The 22,793-nt window shown below is 28.7% G+C and overlaps 1 pseudogene; it reads right to left on the minus strand.

Annotated features, from left to right (window-relative positions):
• Nucleotides 1–530: 530 nt before the first annotated feature.
• On the minus strand, nucleotides 531–2,942 carry LOC112786334 (epimerase family protein SDR39U1 homolog, chloroplastic-like; annotated as a pseudogene).
• Between the last annotated feature and the right edge of the window lie 19,851 nt (nucleotides 2,943–22,793).

A 22,793-nucleotide genomic window follows, 5' to 3' on the forward strand; every position in this document is an offset into this window, starting at 1 on the left:
AGTATAGTAATATCAAAATAACCATAATACCACTTAAAATTTACTACTAATACTCTACGAAAAACATATCCTACATAAGTATCTTCTAATAAAAGTCATTAGTAGTCAACTATACATGTATCCATTTCCAACAGACCAACACTACTCTATCTTTGCCAATAAACCACAATAATAATCAGCTTAATCTTCATTATCATCCTCAACATTATCCTGCATAATTATATAGAAAAGAAATTATTAGAAAAATATTCATAATGACATTCGCAATTATAAAAATTAAAAATCAAACTCAAAACTATCAATGACTAATATCATTAATTTACCTCTGCCTTCTTTGTTCTTTACTAAATGCTGGCCACACTTGCAAAGATATATATGAACATGGTAATCAAATCACACAAGTCAGAATCGAGAATTGCACCATCCAAACTATCTATGCTAGCCAATGTTCTATATCCACTAATTTTTTTTTTTCAAAATTTCAATAAATTTCGCTTTGGAGATATGAGAGTTAAGAGTTCACCTTTATAGGAGGGATTTATCAGTGTTTCATATATTAAATTAACAATGTCATCCAAATGAATCTAGGAAAACCTGTACAAAAAGAAAGAAAAATAACTTAATTATAGCGCCTTTCTAAAATTAAGATGCAGCCGGGAACCAATCAATAATAGCTAGAAGATGTGGGACATGCCATTGTTTTTCAGAGCCTATAAGTCCACCAGCAAACATCTTGAAGAGAGGTATCATTTTAGCTGTAGAAGATTAAACACAAAAATATAATGAATTTTAGGAACTTCAGATAATATTTGATATTAAATCATAAATTCAAGTAGTTACAGGCTAATACTTAGTGCTTCACCATCTTTACCAAGAACAACACCAATGCGAATTAGAGCTACTCTAACATCCCCGTTTACTTTTAAGGCTGTTGATTCCCATTTTCGACATACCTGAAAAGATAAGACAGCATCCGTCAATGTGACCTATAACGTAAGAGATGGTATATATCGCGAAATGCTCCATTAATTTGAATAACAACTGATGTGCTAATCAGTTAGTATTCAAGTTTAATAGTATTTCAGGTGAAAATGTAAATGACTGTATATCTTCATAAAACCTGCTGAGTAACACTCAGAATATTCTTTTGAGGTTCTATAATTTTAATATTTTGCATTCTCTGCAACAGTATCAACAAACATATGTTCTTACCTCGGCCAAGTAATCATTTTTTGATGGAATTTGTTCATTAAACACTTGTGTTTCACTGGTGCCTGAACAGTGAAAAGAAGTTAAAGACATTTTATATGTAAAATCATGCATACTTCTCTATCAATTCAAGTGATTCTAAAGAGTGCACCAAAGCAGTTAACAACCAATAAGCAAGAAAATAATCGACCAGTAGAGAAGAAGATTTGGCATATGAATATACTATAGTAACCAACAGTTGTTGCACTAACGAAAACTTTAGGTTGAATATCCTCTGGCGTACTGTTTATCAATTCTACAACCTTTGCTATTAAATGGATAGGTCAGAAGAAGAATAAGCAATTTCTTGTAAGTAAAACTTGCTTAACTTGATACACATATATTTGTCAAGAAAAATATACATATAAAAAGGTTCATTTTCAATTTGTACCATCAGGAATCATATGCTTACTTTTGATGTTACTCTAATCCTGCTTTGCTTGATTTTTATTTTTATCTGTAGAATTAAGATGAGCTTTGGAAATAACCAAAACTCTATGAATCTTTAAGTCAATACAATTCAATAATGACAGTGATAGAAACAAGGCAATAACCTCCGAAGAGCATCTGGTACTTATGGGCATTCCAGCCAAGTTAACCACCCCTGTTGAGCCCTAAATGCTATTCTTCCATTCCGACTCCTCTGCAATCTTAATTCCTGAAAAGTCTTTCACTGGAAGGACAAGGCAAAGTTAACCAATGAATCCAAAGTGCATGATCTGTCTACCTTTTTATTTTTTTAAAAGGAAGATAAATGTAGACTTTTAATAGTGAAGGGATCTGAATTAGGTATGAATTTAAACCAAATGCCGCATAATAAGCTTAAGAATGAGTATGATTTATGAAGTAGCACTTCACATGGTAGAGTTATATAACTTATATTTAATGGGTACTCAACCCCAACCCCAACTTGTTATGATACTATTAATCAAATCTCAGTAAAACCTAAATTACTGTATGCATTCTCACATCAAAACACATGAAATTTATTTATCACGTTCTATTCCTTTTGGTTAAAGGTTGTCACACTGAAATTTACAAATTTAGTCCCCAAATTGAGCTTACGGCATTACCACCAAATTCTTAAAAGTTTACAAGTTGAGTTGTACTATTCAAATTTATAAAATTTATCCTCCAAGACAGAAAATTCTTGTATTTTCTTGTACTTCCTAAAAGTGAGGCCAGGAAATATTATGTTCTTTCTCTGTCTCTACAGAAAAAAATTCTAACAGTGTCTAAGTGTTCCATCGTCAAAATCCAATCCTCAATTTCAAATTATTGAAGTTAGTTCATATTTTCTATAACCATCATTTACATGCCAATTTTTTTCTTGAGCTTTTTGATATCTAACTGAAAAAGATTTTAACTGAGAACCCTAAAATATCACACATCTTCATCAACAACAGCATGCATGTTATCAAATCACAGTTCACAAACCTATAGTTTCACAGATTAAAATTCCCAAATTAAAATCCCTAAAATCGGAACCCTAAACCTCTAAAATTTCAAAACCAAATAGAAATCAATACATACATATTCAACGATGTGAGCACAGAGAAGACGATGATGAGAAGCACGGAGATGACGATGGTGGCGATGGCGCAGCAACAGCAATGGTCAGAACAGCGACGATCATCAGTGATTAGGGCACGGAGAAGAAGAGCGATGGTCAGTGCAGCAATAGCGACGGTCATCAGCGACAGTGAGAATGGCGAAGGTGAGGGTTGTGCGCAACAGGGTTGGCGAAGGTGAGAAGCGCAGAGATGAGGGCGAACAGGAGTGACAGTCAGTGGTGAGTGGTGAGTGGTGATGAGTGGGTTTCTTCACGGTGGTGAGAGGGTTTCTGCGCGATGGTGAGTGGTCAGTGGCGATGGTGAGTGGTGAGAGGGTTTCTTCACGATCAGTGCAGGGATGAAAGCGCTGTGGAGGTGAGTGATGACTTCAGAGGGAATTTACAAAAATTTCACTAAGTGTAAGTTTTCTTTCGGGAAAAAGAGGGGAAAAAAAGTTACCAAGTGTCAAGTTTTTTGCTCTAGATACATTAGGCATCACTTTTTAAGTGCACCCACAACTTAACAAATAGGCTACCCTCTAAAAGCGTTCTCTTTGATATGAAAAGTGAACCCGTATATATCAATCTAGGGCTACGTTTTATAAGTGATTTCTATAATACCTAAGGCTACACTTTTTAAATGATGTCACAATTGTGTATCTTTTTCTCTCATGAAAAGGCAACACGGAGAAAAGCGTAGGCTACGCTTTTCAAATGTAGCTTAAAAAAATGTGGATGAATGGATATTTTTCTTATAGTGGAAAGAGGAGAAGACACGGCGGTAACGACGAGGACAGTAACAATGACAGAGAGAGCAATAATGGAGAGAAAGGGAGTGACGGAAGAAAGATAGAAAAAAGAAGAAGGAGGATGGTTAGCATAACAAAAAATACATGAAAAAAGAAGAAAAAGAAAGAGGAATTAGAGTTATTAAAAATAAAATTAATATTTTAAAAATTAATAAAAAATAAAAATATAAAATATTATGTCTAATTAATTGTATATTTGTATTTCATTATTTTAGAGGAATACAAAATATATATATTATATGTACATTTATGTACTAATATATTTATAAAAAATGTGTCTCAATAAATAAACAAATAATGATCAACATATATCAGTATATTCATGTTTCAATATCCATGTCTCTAGGAGGCCAGAATTAATAAAATCAGTTGTCGGGAATATTTGTAAATATTTTTGGTAATGATGAAAAATATAGCAACCCAACATATGCATGCACTATGCATGGATTTGTTCAATTCCTAACGCAGCAATATCATAACTTGTTGCATAACCAATTAACCATTTCCAAGCAATCAAAGGCAACCCCCTCTCTTTTCTCTCCTTCTCCCTTATTTATTTATTTATTTTTTCTCTCTTCATCACTTTCTTCCGGCAAGATTAAAATTATTTTTATTTAAAAGATGAGCAAAAAATTTGAAGCAGAAGCTATACGCAGCCTATGCTGTTTCTAAAAACTTACACTAATAAAAAAATAAAGGATAAAATATAATTTTTATTTTTAAAATTTGTCAAAAAATTTAAAAATATCTTTAAGTTTTATTTTATTTTAATTTTATTTTAAAAAATTTTTATTTACATCAAATATATTCTTGATAGGTAAGTTTTCAAAAAGTTTAGAGTCAATCTAGCAATAATACATAACAACTATGTCTGGTTTGTTTGTGTTGAAATTGTTTTTGTGAAATTATTGTTGAATTTGTCCAAAGTTTTTTAAAAAATTAATTGCTAGGAGAATATTTGATGCAAATGAAAAAACTTTTGATACAAAATTATAACAAAATAAAACTTAGGGATATTTTTAAAAATTTTAATAAACTTTAAGAATAAAAATATATTTTATCCAAATATATATATATAATATTCTTATATAAGAATTTTTTTGGATTTATGTAATTTATTTTCATAGACTTTTTTTAATTTTTTTATATTAAAATTTTTTTAGAGTCAACAAAAATTAAAATTTAGATTTTTGAATCATAGAAATTCTTCTATTATATCATAAAATTATTTTTTTTTTAAATTTAAATTAATAAAAAAAATACATAAATAATTATATACCTAACTAAGATTGGAGCTAGTACTCTTAATTTGCTTAGATATTTCTCTATTTTCATTTCGTCATTGAGGATGTATTTGGGATTGCATAATTGTTGTGACCGGATCAACTTGCTTCATTTCATATTTATTTAAGATCTTCGATATTGATTTTGCTGTGTGTTATTTTATCATCAAATTCCTATGTATGTTAGGTTACAAATTACTTTTTTTTTACATGTGAGTATAAATTTCATAAAATAACTAAAGTTTAAATTTTTCTATTTTCAGTTATTTTGAAAAAGTTAATCAAACAGAGTAATATTTAATAAGAAAAATAAATTTTCAATTTTTTAGCTATATAAAAAATCATGAAATAAATTATTTTGAAGATAAAAAAAATACGCACATATATACAAATTAAATCACTTAATTGCAAGGTAAATAGAGATCAGTTTATTATCAGGTTAACTAAATAACAATGGACCAAATTATTAAAGACATATCATCACATCATTCACATGTATGCCAAAAGACAAATTAGAATGTTCCAACTTCCAAGTTAATTAGTATAAATATAAGGGTTTTGTTATCATATATTCTAAAAACATTAGTTAAGCAATAAGCATATTATAAAAAAATTTATTTTTGCAATAAATAATATTAAAATATTTTTTTATAATATGTTTAACCAATACCCTTAAAAATTAAAATACAGAATAACAAAATCCTAAATATAATTACAAGTTCGTTTAAGAACATGCTACATTCTACATGCCACATGCCACGACCTTTTCTAACTTTGCTTGTTCAATAATTGATATATATATACACCATACACACATACTTGACCTTATGTTTATTCTAGATAAAACAAAAAAAAAAGTTCTGGCGTGACCATGCATCTTTGACACAGCACTATCAATTACATAATTAGCTACCAATTTGGTTGATGGAAAAAAAATTCAAACTATATATTATATCATGGTCTTCTAAAATAAAAATGTAATAAAATAACTATTTATTAGTTCTATCCATAAACTAATACTAATTAATTGAAAAGTAAGAGTCAATTTCGCAATAGTCAAGACTTGTCGGTATGAACAATTGAAAGTGAGAGGTGGCTTAATGAGGAAGATGAACACACTATATATAGCCAAGTTAGATCATCATCTTAATTAAATAGTATCCTTTGTGGGCTATATGGTTCAACAAATTAATACCTACCCTCCTTAGCTTGATGCATGGAGCCCCATAAGAAAAAAAGACATTCTTTTTTTTTAATTTATATTTTTAATTATGAATAAATTACGTTTCTTTATTACTAATATTTGTGATATTTTTCAAAAATACTTGTAAAGTTTAATTTTATTTTTTATATTTTTAATTTATATCAAAATTATCTTTAAATATTATTTCTATTTAAAATATTAGAGACAAAATTAAAAATATCTAAAAGATAATTTTAACACAAATAAAAAATATTAAAAAACTTGAATGAATAAAAATGTTTAAAATAATAATATATAAATTAAATATTAAAAATATTTTTTTAAAAATTATAAATATTAAAAATAAAAAATATACTTTATCTTTTAATTATTTATACTCCTGTATATATTGGCATAGTATTGCTTTTTTGAAAAATATTGAGTTGGAATTGATGGATGATGGCATGATACATGAATATTCAATGAGAAGCTAAATTAGTTGCGGACCATTATCTGTCACTTTTGCTATGTGCCACATGATTTGGATTTTTATGTATTTTTATTCATTTTTTGTTGTTTCATTCTCTCAACTGTCTTGCATTAATGCAACTACATACAAGTATATGGTACCGTATATGTCATAGAACAAATGAGTTGAACACAATAAAAATTAATTCAAATCAGTTTAAAATTATTTTATTTTATATTTATTAATTATTCCTAAAATAAATACATAATATTAAATATAATAAATCAGTAACTTTAGATATTATATATATAAAATTATAAGTATTAAATTAAATAAGATATCTCTAAATTATTATTTCACTAATGTTATTCATTTTGTAATTGTATTACTGCTTAACAATGTGGGTATTTTTTTTTTCTAAAATTAAGAGTGAGACTCGAATTTGCGATTTTTAGGTAAGTATAAAGAGATTATGCCATTTGAATTATAGTTCATTGGTCAATGTAGGTCACTTTGGTCTTTTAAAAAAATAAATTTAAATCGTATGAATTAAAATTAAAAAAATGATATCTTTTTCTTACTAAATATTTAAATGATATTTTTTTTTGAATTATTTATGAAATATATATTTTTTATTAGATTAAAATAACATATATTTTAGTATATTTGACTAAAATATTTTTTAGTAATTATTATAATTATATATAAATTGGTAATAATTATTTGATTAATTCAAATAATAATAATGATAGAATTTCTTATGTTTTAATAAGACTTCCATTGAATTGAGTTATATTAATTAAATTTTTAATAATAGAATTTGAACATTTAAATTATTCTATTAGAAAATATGCATTCTATTTCAAAACATAATTACTCATATTAATATATTTATATATAAAAATGATAGTTAAAAATCATTAAGTAATTAAATATATTTAATTAAATTATTTAATATGATACCCAACATTTCAGAAATGAATGATGTTGATATGCCTCTATATTTCCATCTGCCACCAGAATCGAAGGCCAGGGGTTTTATAGGCATTCAGTGCATGGCATTGACTTATTTATTTTTAGGGTTGGAGGATTATGTGGCAGCATTAGATCTTGTTTTAGATTGAGGAATTAAAATAATTTTCTACTATTCAAATAATTATTGTTTAATCAAGACTCATTTCTAAACGCTTATTATTAATAATAAGGAATGTAATAAATAAAGGGTGTTACACTGTTATTTAAATAAATTTTAATTTTTTATAATGGCTTAGAATCCAAAATAAAAAATTAAAGGTTAAATATTTTTTTTGATCTTTAATTTTTATTTTTGTAAGACATATCGTCTCTAATCATCTATCAGATTTTAGGTGTGATAACGCTATTTAAACATGTGGGTATCTATACATGTGGGTATCTATTCTGTCCCTACCCGCTTGGGGCGGATAACAGGACGGGTTCTTAGGCGGAGCGAGATTGCGTTTAGGTTATATATATATATATATATATATATATATATATATATATATATATATATATATATATATATATATATATATATTAGTAAAATTATTAATAATGTTATATTATATTTAAATTTTTTATTTTTATTTGTGTTATGTATGTAATGATAATTATATAAATTTTAAAATTTAACTTTATTTGTTGGATTTTAATAATTATAGGAGTATATTACAGTTTAACTTTTTACTACCCATGGGTAGAAGTGGAGGCGGGTTCGATGCGGATTATTGTAGGGTGGGACAAGGTCGGATAGGACAAAAATCTATCTCTACCTGCCCCATTGCTATCTCTACCAAATTTTCATCTATAAGTAAAATTGGACAAATTGACTCTGTAATCGGTTAGCAACAGATTGCTCGTCTGACATGTCAAGTGGAGTATGATATGTCAATGTCAATGTCAAGTGTTTAGGTGTCAACTCCGACCAGAAAGTCGATTTGTCCAATTTTATTAATAGATCAAAACCTAGTTAAAGTTTAAGGATGATTAAGATACGATATATCTCACGAAAAAAATATAAAAAATCGAAAAGAGTATTTATCTAAAATTAAAATTTAAGATTTAGAATTTAAAATTTATTATTTAAAATTTAATATTTAAAACTTAAACTTTATAATTCAAATAAAAAAGCGCAGTAGTAGTGTTCTTCACTTTCTTCGAAACAGATTAAGATTTGCCTCTAATCAACCCATAAAACTAAAATTATATATCCTTATTTTGTCGTTACGTGCTTTAATTTATTATCTTTGTGAGTGTGATAGAAAATAATATATAAAAATATTATTTGTACTCAAAATTAAAGATTAAAATCAGTTATTATATATTTATATATAATAAATATATATAATTTAATTTATTTTTAATATATATTTTATATTTTAATATATATTTTTAGATTGATAGTTGATTTTAGTATATAAATTAGTATAGTTAAATAATATAATATATGCATATAACGTTGATAATAATGTGATGTCAATTGAACGAGGTTGGTTTAGTGAGTGAAATTCATTTAACTTGCTTATGATATTTAGGGTTAACTTCAATCACCAAATTAAACATTTCTCTTTTTATTTTTTAATACATATGTATTAAAAAAACTAATTGTATCGCAATTGAACTATATATAACCATTGGACTAGGATAACTTCCTCTTTAATCATAAGTAATTCTTCGTTGTCAACCACATAAACAAAAGAAATTAAACACTACAAGGTAAAGTAATCAATCACTCAAGAAAAGTAAATCAGATAGTTAAATTAATTAAATTAAATATTAAAAGAAATAAAAAAGAGGGTATGTTAGTTAATGATTGCACGTTATCTGGTATACACTCCACCGAAATAATTTAATTATAGAGACAAGTGTTGATTTCTAATTCTCATATGCATTTGCATTGCATGCATGCCAGGCCCCAAAACAAAATTAAAGAAGAAAAATAAATAGATTTTTAGTGGCTTTGCCATTTCCCAATTAGGAACATGGACACTACTTTCAATCGTAATCAGAATTCGAACCTAACATACACAATAAATATAAATAAAAAAGTTGTAACAGAGACAGGTTTGGCAAATTATTTGAGTCAACGTCAAAAAATTTTTATTAGCACATGAATGTGGGTGTAAGGGTAACCGTGTTTGATTTTGATATGCATTCCGATACAAATATTATCGTATATATATACGATGATTATTCATATAAAACTATTTTTATATGCAAATAATAGTTAAAAACTCTTAGCCATGGCATGTCTCTCCATACTTATCTAAGTGGGAGACATTAAAAAAAAATACTCATTTAAGCAAGTTGTGAATTTGAGTCTTTCTATCTTTAATAAAAAAATTAATTAAAAACTCTTAAATTATAATTTAGTTAAGAATAAATTCCAAAAATCAATTATAACATAAGTCATTTTTTTTTATTTTAAAATTTTAAAAATTAAAATAGTAGAGTTTTGTTATTTTTTTTACATATAACAGACTTCTTGTTTTTTTTTTAACTAGTTGGGTTTAGTTAATTAACTTTTTAACTAGTTTTTTAGCGACACCGATTGGTTAAATATATTAAATTATTTAATAATTTTTAATTTTTTTTATAAAGATAATTTTACGTGATTAATCATCTATATAGATATGTATATAAAGCACAAAAGTCGGTAACCGTCTAAAAGCTAATAAGCAGTAGTATTTCCATATATCTTGTTAGTGATCACAAGAAAAATAAATGCAACGTAACCACCTCTATGAAGTAAAGGAAAGTTTCGTTAAGTTGTCGTATTTACAGACACTAGTAGATAATGCATGTTTTGCCTTGTTTAATAATAATAATAATAATGAGAAATTAATGCTCGATGTCTTTCATGTCGTGCTTTTTAAATTGACATGTATGACGTACGTACCTTTGTTTTTAGGTACACTGTGAATATGAGAAATTAAAAATAAATAAAAAGATAATATAGAAGAGATTAAAAATTATAAATCGTGTGTCAAATACAATTCGGAGACCGACACAAGGAAGAAGAAGGCCCTTAAAGAAAATGATGGAAGGAACGTGATTAAGTTCAAATTTGGACTCATAATGTGGGGTTAAATGACAAAGCCTCTTCTTGTTGTCACAATTGCAATCATCTTCCTTGTTATTGGCAGACTTCTCGAAACGACGAGTTTTTTTGAAATTTTTCGATTTTTATTTAGGAAAAGTATAAGTAGATAATAAAAATATTAAATAATATGAACAATTGATATATTGGATGTTTAATTTATTAGGTGTGCGGATGGTTATTCTAATATTTAGATTTAGATAAATATTTTGGAGTGTAGTGTGTTTTACTTTAATTGGGTCAATTTTAGAACCCGTTGTTCATGTTGTTCAAGAAAATCATTGGTTATCTAACATAACCCTTCTATTTATCCTTTAGCATTCTCAAAGTTTTGGACTTAGCTACTGTAATTGTTTTTTGGAATTTTCCCCAGTACAAATCACTTTTCAAAGCATGCAATTGGTCTTTTGGATGAAGATTTGATATTATGGCGATTTTTTTAAAATGAGTTATATAATTTTATGTCATTCTTGTTTGATTAGGGCTGCACACGAATAGGATCGGATTGGATATAGTCTAAAATTTTATCCGATTCGTACTGTACTCATCGGATCGGATCGGATACGATATCCGCATTTTTTTAGGCCAGATTCGATCCGATCCGCATATCGGATATCGTGTATATTCGCATAATTAAAAAAAAAACTATTTTAAGATTCTATTTGGCTATTTTTACAAAAAAATATCCATAAAATTCATTTTTCACCTATTTGAGCCTATTTACTCTTATAATATTATCAATAAAAATTTTCTTTAACAATAAAAAAAAATAATAACACAAGATTTAAGTTTAATTATTCTAAATTGAAGTATAACATAAAAAATTAAAAACAAGATATCATAAAATTCATAAAACAACACACTAAAATTCATATCACATTAGGGTTTACTTTCTTAAACTATGCTATTTATATGAGACGTGCGAATATGCGGATTTGCGGATCGGATCCGCGGATATCATTGCTAAATTCGCAATCCGATCCTACCATAGTGCAGATCGGATAATATCTGCAAAATTCGGATCGGATGTGGATAATTACCATGAATATGCGGATATTATTCGATCCATGTGGAGCCCTATGTTTGATAATGCTAAGATAATTTGAATCATAAACATAAATAAAAAAAATAACAAAGTTGTCCTTGAATAAGTAAGTCTTGAAAAATAAGAAACAGGATTTGCAAGCAAAGAAAAAAATTATATAATTGTATGCAGCACTATCTTAAAAGCTTGAAAAAGAATAAAAAAAAATAGAATCATAAGCACCGTTCACAATATTATAGAACAAATTTTTCGAAGAGTAAATGATCATTTGTATCCATAAAAGATATAAACGTTGACAAATGTACCCATAAAAGAAGGAAACTCACCTTGTAACCACAGAAGATGACCTCTGTGGGTCAAAAGTATCCTGACGTTGGTTACACAATTGATCCGTTAATATCCGAACCTACGTGGCAACAAAACCACTCCAAACCTATCTACGTGTAATCCAATGTATACCTTTACGAAAATTGAAACCCTAGCATGCCTTTCTTCTTCCTTTCTTCTCCAATGTTTACCCTAACCTAGAAATTAAAACCATTTTATTTTTGTTTCTTTCTCAAACACGAACACTGACAAAGAAAAATCCTCTAACCCCTGGCCATGCTTCTGTGCAGATTTAACTCTGCTATAAGTAATGTAAGTTGCAGCAATACTTCGAGTTCGAGAAAGAAAAAGGAAAAGAAGCTTGATGGGAGATGCTTCTGTGGACTGGAGGTTGTGTTAATGGAATCTGGCATGGTAACAAACCAATATAGATGGTTCATCCGATGTCCTCTTTGGAAGGTAATGGGTTAGCATATTTCTTTTTTCTTTTTCTTTTTGTGAAGGTTCCAATTTTTTTATTTTTTGAATTTTTGTTGATAGTTGGATGGGCATGGATATTTTGATTTTCCAGACAAGAGACTGCAAATACTTTATGGGGGTGGATGAGATCGAAGAAGGTTGGGAAGGTCTTGCAAGATCATTAGCAAAAAAGAATACAGAGCATTCTTATGCAATATGTGAAGATGGGTTGACAATCACTACAGTTAAAAGGGAGAATCAAGAAAGTTTCTCCATGATTGCAAGGAAAATGAAAAAATTCAGGGGCAAAGTTAGAACAAGTAGAGTGTTACTTGTAACTGTAGTATTGATGGTTGTGTTTTGTTTAGCTTGTAATTTGTATTTAGTGATGAAAATATAGAATTGATGTAATCTGGAGATTGTTGTTATTTATGAGCATTGTTTGTTGTTAAGAATGACAAACTAGTTTGAACCAATTCAGTTTGTTATATTTGATAGAAGTACTCATGAATGATTAATCAGATGGCATAAATAATCATGTGTATTTGCTTTATTTGACTAAATAGGTCCTGTAAGATTAATGAGATGCTGTCTAAAATATGCATTTGTCATGTATTAATTCCTGTCATACATAACTAAAACACAGATTTATAATTCTATAACACTGTCTTTAGGGGTTAAAACAAACTTCAGCTTGTGATACATTATGGATTCATAGAGAAACACAAGAGTCTAGTATCTATTAAAGAGTACCTCATATTACCAAAATAAAATTAAAGAATCTAGAAACTGTGCTCAGAACATCATAACAGCAGAAGAAAATAGAAGAGTCTATCATCTCTCTTGATTACATGAAATATACCAATAAAATAAGCCTAAAAGTCTAATTTAGATTAAAACAATATTGAACTAATACAGCAAAATAAGTAGTTTTCATCAACTAAACAACTATGATATTGGAGTTGAGTTGTTGCTCCTGCTTGAAACAACATTACTGGGCCCACTTGAAGTTTTTCTACCTCTGACTGTTGTTCTTCTGCCTCTAACAGTTGATGTTGCACTAGGTGTAGGCATAAACTGCATAAAATATGTAGTTGTCTCAGTACTAGCACCTTGCATTGTTTAAAGTGTAACTATTGGTGTTGTTTCTGAGTTAGTTATGAGAGGGTTTGTAGAGGAAGATCTAGTAGATGGCAGAACACTTGGAGGAGGTCTTTTAACACTTCTCTTTTAACAGGCTTTTTTATTATTGGAGGATTTGGTTGAGTTTCCTAGAGTTGATACAAGAAGCAATAGATTGGTGTGATTGCAGAATGTTATATAGTTAATGACAAATGAAATGAAATGGCACTTACAACTGTAGCTTGTGGGGCTGTTAAACCACTTTCCTCACCAGTGCTTGCTGCTGCTGCCTCAGCATCTGTAGCTTCTAAGGTTTTCTCCCAATACATTTCGGCCAAAACATTAGGATCTTCATCCCCTGCATTTACATGCTCCTCTTGAGGTGCACCACTCCCACTAGCTATTGTTTCTTTCCTCTTCTTGCAACTTCTCTTGTTGTGACCCGGTTACAATCAAAATAAAAAATTGTAATAACATAATTTTAATTGTAGATAATATAGTTACATGCAGATAAAATAGAAAATTGTAATAATGTAAATTGTATAATGATTAAAGATACATGCAGACAGTATTTGCAGACAATAGTTTCATATTTTCTTTTCATTCTATGAGGGTCGGAGATCTCAACAGGACCATCATTTCTCTTGTCTCTCTTAAGGGAAGGTCTCCCAATGGGTTTCTTATAGCGAGGTGGTAGAATAGGCAAAGTATCTAACTTCTCCCAAAACTCTTGGCTTGGAACTGGAAGCATTGAATATTGATAGGTTGCATTGTATGCGTCCATCGTTAGCCAGTTATAGGCAAACTCCTCAAGTCTTCTGTTCTGATAAGCTAGAGCAGCACATACATGCCTGCAAGGTAGGCCGGTCAATTGCCACATTCTACAGCTGCATGTTTCTTTGCCTAAATTCACACTAACTTTTACAGGTAAACACTGTACTTTGTACACATTTCTAACATCGTCTCCAATTGGGAGAGGTTTCTATTTATTGCTTTCCGTTTTCTCCTTCTCAAGTTTGCTCTGTTGTGTAGGGGTTAACCTTCCATTGTATCCAATTAGTGCCTTCTTATTTCGTGCTATAATTCTCATGCCATAGCATCTAACTTCTTCAAGCATGGTGATGATGGGTTTTCCTCTCATCTTCTTAACCTTACTATTAAACACTTCGCAATTATTATTCGTGTAGTTGTCCACCTTTGGGTATTCACTGAAATGAACCCTACTCCATTGCTTGGGTTTGATCTTGTCTAGGAATTCTCAAGCTCGAGCATTGATTTTCTTAAGTCTTTCCATGAAAGCATCAAAATCTTGGGTAGTAGTGGTCTTGGCACATGTCCACGTACACATTTTCATTTGTAAGTCATTCCACTTCTTTCTATAATTTTACTATATATGCATGGTACAAAATCTGTGGTTGACTCTTGGATACATCTCTACTAGAACAGGTATTAACCCCTAACAACACATGCATAACAATTAAACTAAAATTACTCTCATGTACTCTTCAAGAACAAAATTATTAAAGAACAAAATTTACGAACAATTCAAGAACAAAATTTACTCATCACTAATCACTAACAGAATATATCAAGAATATATTAACTTACTAAAATTCTTAAATGTATTAGGTACCTTTTACATATCTGACATGAAGTTAAATCTATTTGCTCTGAAATCTCCAATGTCCTCTTCCAATATCTCTAAAACTATTTCCAGCTGGTGTTGTTCTCGGACTCAACAATAGCGTAGGCAATAGGGTATATGTGGTTATTTGTATCTTGACCTATGATAGTAAGCAGCTGATCCCCAAAGTACCCTTTGAGAAAAGTTCCATCTAATCCTATAAATGGTCTGCATCCTCCAAGAAATTTCTTTTTACAAGCTTCAAAACATACATAAATTCTAAGAAATAGAGGGTTTGAATCAGGTTGTGGATTAGTGTGTATCCTCACTGTGGACTCCGGGTTAGTCTTCAGTATCTGATTTGTGTAATCACGGAGCCTAGCATATTGAGCAATCTCAGAACCCTCTATCCTCTCCTTTGCTTTGCTCATCACTCTATAGATTTTTCTTTCATTAATCAGCACATCATACTCATTTCTGAAGAATTGGTCAGCCTACCTTACTGTCAGATTTGGTTGGACTCTTATTCTCTCTTCTAATTCATCTACAATATATTTGCCACGGGCATTCCTCGTCATAGCAGATTGCTTTGCTTCTAGTTGAATCACATCGAAGAAAGAATATGCTCCTTTCAATGTTGATGTTAAACTTTCAAACTGCCTTCTTAAAATGGGTGAGAGTTTCAAACTTCATCCTCAACTCCAACCGGACTTGGCTAACATGAGCATCAGCATTGCTTTGAGAAAAAATTGGAGGCCGATCAGCATCTTCATCACTTGCTATGCTTCTCAATTCTTCGGATTCATAACAATGATATCCATCATTTTCATCCGAAAATTCTTTCGGCTCAATAGGCACATAGATGGATGGAGACTTGTCAGAATTAGGATTGGGTATGAAGGATTGTCTAGTTGGGGGAGGCCTCTTTGCTGATATTCTCTTGCTCACCTTAGGTCTTCCCTCAACCTGCTCATCTGGGTTGGTCTGATTGTTTTGAGGAGTACTGTTAGTATCAGATGGTGGGATTGGGTCTGATTCAGGGTTTGATTGTGAAAAAGGATTTCTATATGGCTGTGGAATGTATTGGGTTACTTGTTCAGCTGCTTGGGCTTCATTCTCACTAGATAATGAGACAAAAATTGCGCTTGAAGATTTTGAACCAGCAGTATATATTAGTTGCTGCTCTTGCTCAATGGAATTTAGTGAAGGCTGTGATTGATTGGAATGTGGCTCATCTGGTTGCACAGGTGTTGTAGGAGACTAAGACATCTGTTTTACTGGAGATCTTTGTTGGACCACATTAACAACAACCTCCTTTTGGCCTCAACCTCAATCTGGCTGCTTATTTCATGGACTTCTTTCCTATTCTGGACCTCACCATCTATAAGTCTTCTTCTTGGAGTCTTCTTTGGAGTTGGATTCTTCTTAGCACAAGTCTTCAATCTCATCTTTGATGGAGTAATGTTCTCTTCAACAATAACAGGATCATTTACAGGGTGCTCTATGTATAAGTGAATTCTATTATCATTCTTCACAGCAGCCTCATACAACTTAACTATATCCATATCAACCCTTAACAATTTCAACCCATTATCAAGTTCCTTACCAGGTTCTAGCCAATAAAAATCAGTAATGGATGTATACTCAATGTCCTTTAGCAAATTATTTATAAAAAAATCCATTGAGAGTATCCACATTAACCCTCTCAATCTCTGTTACTTCCCCACCAACATACTTAAGCTTTCCACATGGACCTCACTCAAATCTCCCCCTATGATTAATACACAGAGTAATATGCACAATGGCCATCCCTACAAGCAATACAGTATAATCTAAGGTATCATCCCATGTAATTATAGACAACAACATAACAACTGAAAATATGCATACAACAATGGTGGGCTATGGGTAGTGTGAACGGCGAGATGCAGACAATGGTGGCCTGCGGATAGTGAAGCAACGACTTGATTAAACTAGAGAAATGTCTCTGTTGCAGAATGGAGGTGCTCTGGTCTTCTTCTTCGATTTGAAATGGCAGTGGTGACAACAACGGAGTTCTACTAGGGCACAAAGGGAGTGTAAGGATTTTTTTTTTTTTTGTTATTCTTAACCAAAAAAAAATTGGGTTACACGTAGATAGGTTTGGAGTGATTTTGTTGCCACGTAGGTTCGGATATTAACAAACCAAGTGCGTAACCAACGTCAGGGTACAATAAAGTGAAATTTTTAGGTAATTAAAAATCCGTAATATCTAAAGTAAAAGGCCCATCGACCTAAGACCGTTAGAACAAGCTTTAGAGTGATATGTTTCAGACTTTGTGGTTTCAGACATATAAATACGATCAGAATCATCCTTCCTCCACCCCATTGTGTTTTGTCCAAACATTGTGAAGTTCGATCAGCTATTGAGCTATTCTCTACTTATCTGTTTGTAATTGTGTCAACAATGTCATTAACTCGGCTTGAGTAGGTGGAGATTATTCATCAGTCATTACAAATAAATAAGGGTAAAAAACACAAATAAATCAATGAATGATAGTTATTACATGAATAAGCCAAATTGAAGATTGATTCACGAATGAGCCAAAGCATACTTATATGTAATTCGAACGTATTTGTGTCAACAATGTCATTAACTCGGCTTGAGTAGGTGGAGATTATTCATCAGTCATTACAAATAAATAAGGGTAAAAAACACAAATAAATCAATGAATGATAGTTATTACATGAATAAGCCAAATTGAAGATTGATTCACGAATGAGCCAAAGCATACTTATATGTAATTCGAACGTATTTGGTTCGAACTCCAATTGCATATAAATCGAACCTATTTGGTTCGAACTAGACACACATAATTCGAACCTAATTGGATCGAATTACACACGAATTGGGCTATCACATAATTCGAACCTAATTGGTTCGAATTACTAAGGAATAAGTGTGAATATGTTACGTGCATGGGATTGTAATTGAAATGAAACAAATTTAAAATGTTGTAACATATACAGAAAAATTATTTATTATATAAAGTTTATAAAAAATATCTTTAAAATTAATTTTAAACTTTTTAAATTATAATTAATGTACTCTTTTAATTTCTAAGATTACTTATATTTTACTTATTATTTATTGTAAAAAAATAAGTTTTTTTTAATATATTAGTATCTGCTTGGGTTTAATTGTATGCCTCGTTAAAAAATGCTTCTAAAATCAAATCCTTTTTATTTTTTTTTAATAATTTGATTACAAATTTTTTAAGAAAAAAAATATACTTTATATCTTTAATTGTCTTAGTTTTTTAATCTTAAATTTCATTTCGTTTCAATTTGCTTTTACATTTTATTTTGTGTTAATTTTATCCTTACTTCAATTTAATTAAAGAACATTAAATCCTAATAAAATAAAATTAAAATTAAATAAAATTAAATAAAATAAAATTTAAGAATAAAATTAAAATAATCTTCAAATTGCATATATAAAGTGTATTTTTAATTTAAGTCCAATATTTAACTATATAATCTCTAGAAACAGCGATGAGCTAAAGAAATATACACGTAAAAGATAAAAATTAAATTTTTTATTGACATTAAAAAATATTTGTAATAAATTATATATTCATTGAAATGGAACAAATTTAAAATAGTGTAATATATACGAAAAAATTATTTATTATATAAAGTTTATAAAAAATATCTTTAAGATCAATTCTAAACTTCTTTAAATTATAGTTAGTGTACTCTTCTGATTTCTAATATAACTTGTACTTTACTTATCACTTATTGTAATAAAAAATTAGACTTTTTTTTAAATATATTAGTCTCTGTTTAGTTTTAATTTTCTGCGTTGTTAAAAAATGTTTCTAAAATCAAATCCTTTTTAACTTTTTTTTAATAATTGGTTTACAAATTTTGTAAGAGAAAAATATACTTTATATCTTTAATTGTCTTAATTTTTTAATGTTAAATTTTATTTCGTTTAGATTTACTTTCAACATTTTATTTTGTGTTAATTTTATCCTTATTTCAATTTAATTAAAGAAAATTAAATCCTAATAAAATAAAATTAAAATTAAATAAAGTTAAATAAAATAAAATTTAAGAATAAAATTAAATAACCTCAAGTTGCATATATAAAGTGTATTTTTAATTTAATTCCAATTTTCAGTTATACAACATTTTAAATTTGTTTCATTTCAATTACAATCTCACACTTATTCCTTAGTTATGTGATAGCCCAATTCGTGTGTAATTCGAACCAATTAAGTTCGAATTATGTGTGTCTAGTTCGAACCAAATAGGTTCGATTTATATGCAATTGGAGTTCGAACCAAATAGATTCGAATTACATATAAGTATGCTTTGTCTCATTCGTGAATCAATCTTCAATTTGGCTTATTCATGTAATAACTATCCTCCATTAGTTTATTTGTGTTTTTTACCCAATAAATAAAGTATAGTTGAAACAAAATAAAAAACTTTAATTTTTATCTCATGATGGGCGCTAAATATTTTTGTTCAGTTAAACAATTTTTTGTATAGCTCGTTTATCTTAAATGAACTCATATTCTTCTGGTTGGATAAGGTATACATCAATTAAGAAAAAACATAAAATGTGAGCAGGGACAGACCCAGTAGCAACAATGAAGGGGCACTTGCCTCCACAGTGTTTTTAATTTTTTTTTAAATATAGTTATATATAATATGCTTCCACTTTAAATTTTAAATAACCCCACTACAAATAAATTAAACTCAATTAGCTAAAGTTTTTAAATTCATTTTTTTATTTTTTTTATCATTTTGAATATTATTTAACTTAATCAAATTTAATTCTTGTGTCGTCACTCCTTTATTCCCTTAAACCCTCTTTTTATTTTTATATTTTCAACTTTTTTTTATTTCTTATCTTCTCTTCATCAAAAAATACATTTTAAATTTTTTATTTTTTTATATAGCTCTCCATGACTCTATGTATCTTCCAATTTCATTGTTTCTCTTTTTGATATTTTCAATTGCAAATTTTAATTCAAACAATTATAGTATAGGTATTAATCTAATATTTTATTTTCTTCGTGATTTTATATATTTTATTTTATTCTTGATTTATTCATTTTTATTACTTATTTTTTATTTTTTGTTCTATTATATGTATCTATGTTGCGCATAAAATTTTAAAATGAATTGATTAATTTACTAATTTAGAATATGTTTTTTATTTTTAAAAATAGTAATAAAAAATATTTTAATTACAATACATAATTAAACAGATGCATAAAATATTTCATCTAACATTATATCAAAATTAAATTAAAAAATATATAATAAATTTAATTATTTTAAAAAAAGGGAAAGAAAAAATTGTGAATTATGTTTCTGTTATTTTATATAAATATACTTTTCATATACAGATTTAATTTTTCTAGTATTTATATATAATTCTAATTTTAAATTATAAATACTAGTATATCATCAGGTACTAATATGCCAAGTAATTCAGTCTTTTATTATTAAATGTGTATAAAAAATTAGTTAGGATAATAAAGTATTTATAATTTAATTAAAATATTTTAAGTTCAAGTTTTTGAAATAAAAAAATATTTTTTTATAAATTATATATAATGAATAGTATTTTAAGAATGAAAGTGTTCACTAACTTTTTTTAATTTTTATATCTCCATATAATTAATAATATTTAACAAAATTTATTTAGTATATATATTTTTGTCCTACTTTTAAAATTTTCTGAGTTCGTCAGTGAACGTGAGTATTAGGGGTGTCAAAAATCCCCAGAAGGCGGGGATCCCCGCAGGAACCGCCTCGAATGGGGTTCCGTTGGTGGGGAATTTTTTCCGTGGGGATGGGAATGGGGAGCAAAATTCCCCCGAGACAGGCGCGGGGACCCGAGCGGGGATCCCCGCCCCATCCCCGATAATTCTCCGAATGTTTGAAATTTTTTAAATAACCTTACTTTATTTCTAACATAGGTGGATTTTTTAGTAATTTTACCAATTAAAAACCCTAACCCTATTATTCAATCTTCCCTACTCACTGTGTTGTATAATTTTGATTTCTCTCCTTTTATGTATCTAAAGTAATTAGACATATAGGGTTTATAATTTTGAAATAGTTAGGGTTTGATTTTGAAATAGTTGCTTGATTTTCTCTCCTTCTATGTATCTAAAGCAATTATAATTTCTCTTGCTGAGTATGCTGACCATCAAAGAATACTTGATGTTAAAGACTATATCTTATTGCTTTTTTTTTAGAATGGAAGTTGTATTTTAAGATTTTATTTTATGGATTATAATTTGCTATGTTGTATTTCTGGACTTATAATCTTGGATAAGATATGTGTGTGTGTTTGTAATAATATTTTGTAGTTTGTTTTTTATTTTTTTGATATTTTTTACTATAATCTTCATATGAATGTTAAATATAAGAGGATGAGAAATGGGATCCGCGAGAAATATGGGAAACGCGGAGAATGGAAATGGGGACAATTATCCTCCCATGGCAGGAATCGGGACGGAAATGGGGATTAATTCTGGAGGCGGGGATGGGGAGCAGGGAAGCATCCCCGCCCCGCTCCATTGACATCCCTAGTGAGTATCTACAAAAAAATATTTTGACATTCAAATAAATTTTGTGTAAAATTAAATTAAATTTAAGACACACATCTTCTTCTAAAAATATTACGTTGTAAATGTTGTCAAAATATAACTATTGATCAGTTTCAGATAAGCTATAAAAATTGGGATCGGAGTTATAAACTTATAATCGAATTATAATGTTCTTTATAAAGAATTTTTTAATTAAAAAAATATTTTTAATTATAATAAAAAATGACATATAATATATTTTGATGGTAAAATTATATATATATATATATACACGTTAATGTTTATTCAGTGGCTCATCAAATTCAAAGAATAGTGAGGGTGAGTTTTTTACTGTAGTATGTGGTGATTAATGAATAATCATGTAAAAATTTTCTTATATGCTTCATTAGCTATTAAATCAACTCCCAATCTAAAATACAATATATATCGGAATACATATATATTATATAAAAAAAATACGTATAACATATATATAATTAATTTTTATATACATGTAAAATTTTTAAAAAATTTTAAAACTGTCAATTAAATAACGATTAAACTAATTAACTTTTATCAATTAACAAGTCGGTAATATATACAAGATTTAAACATAATTTTTTTAGCCAATAAGAGAAAATAGAAAAAGGGAGAGGGAGAGATTAAAGAAGATTAAGGCTCGCTGAAAATTGGTTAAAACATAAAGTTCATTTTCAAATCTTTTTACGAAAAAGAAAATCAAAAGAGTTTGTCTATCTAATTTCCAAAAGATTTAAATGTTAATAATTTAGTTTATTTAAGTAATAAACCTTTTTCCCGTAAATGCGTGCTGTATGTGGCTTAGATTTAATCCGTAGATTCATTTTATCAATTAGGGGTTAATATATAAACATATTTGTTTGTACTTTGTAGTGAATGAATCCAAAACCATACTTTGGTGGTTCTGTTAAGTTTAA

Source organism: Arachis hypogaea, chromosome 20 (assembly GCF_003086295.3).
Source record: "Arachis hypogaea cultivar Tifrunner chromosome 20, arahy.Tifrunner.gnm2.J5K5, whole genome shotgun sequence".
In the NCBI taxonomy this organism is placed as follows: Eukaryota; Viridiplantae; Streptophyta; class Magnoliopsida; order Fabales; family Fabaceae; genus Arachis; species Arachis hypogaea.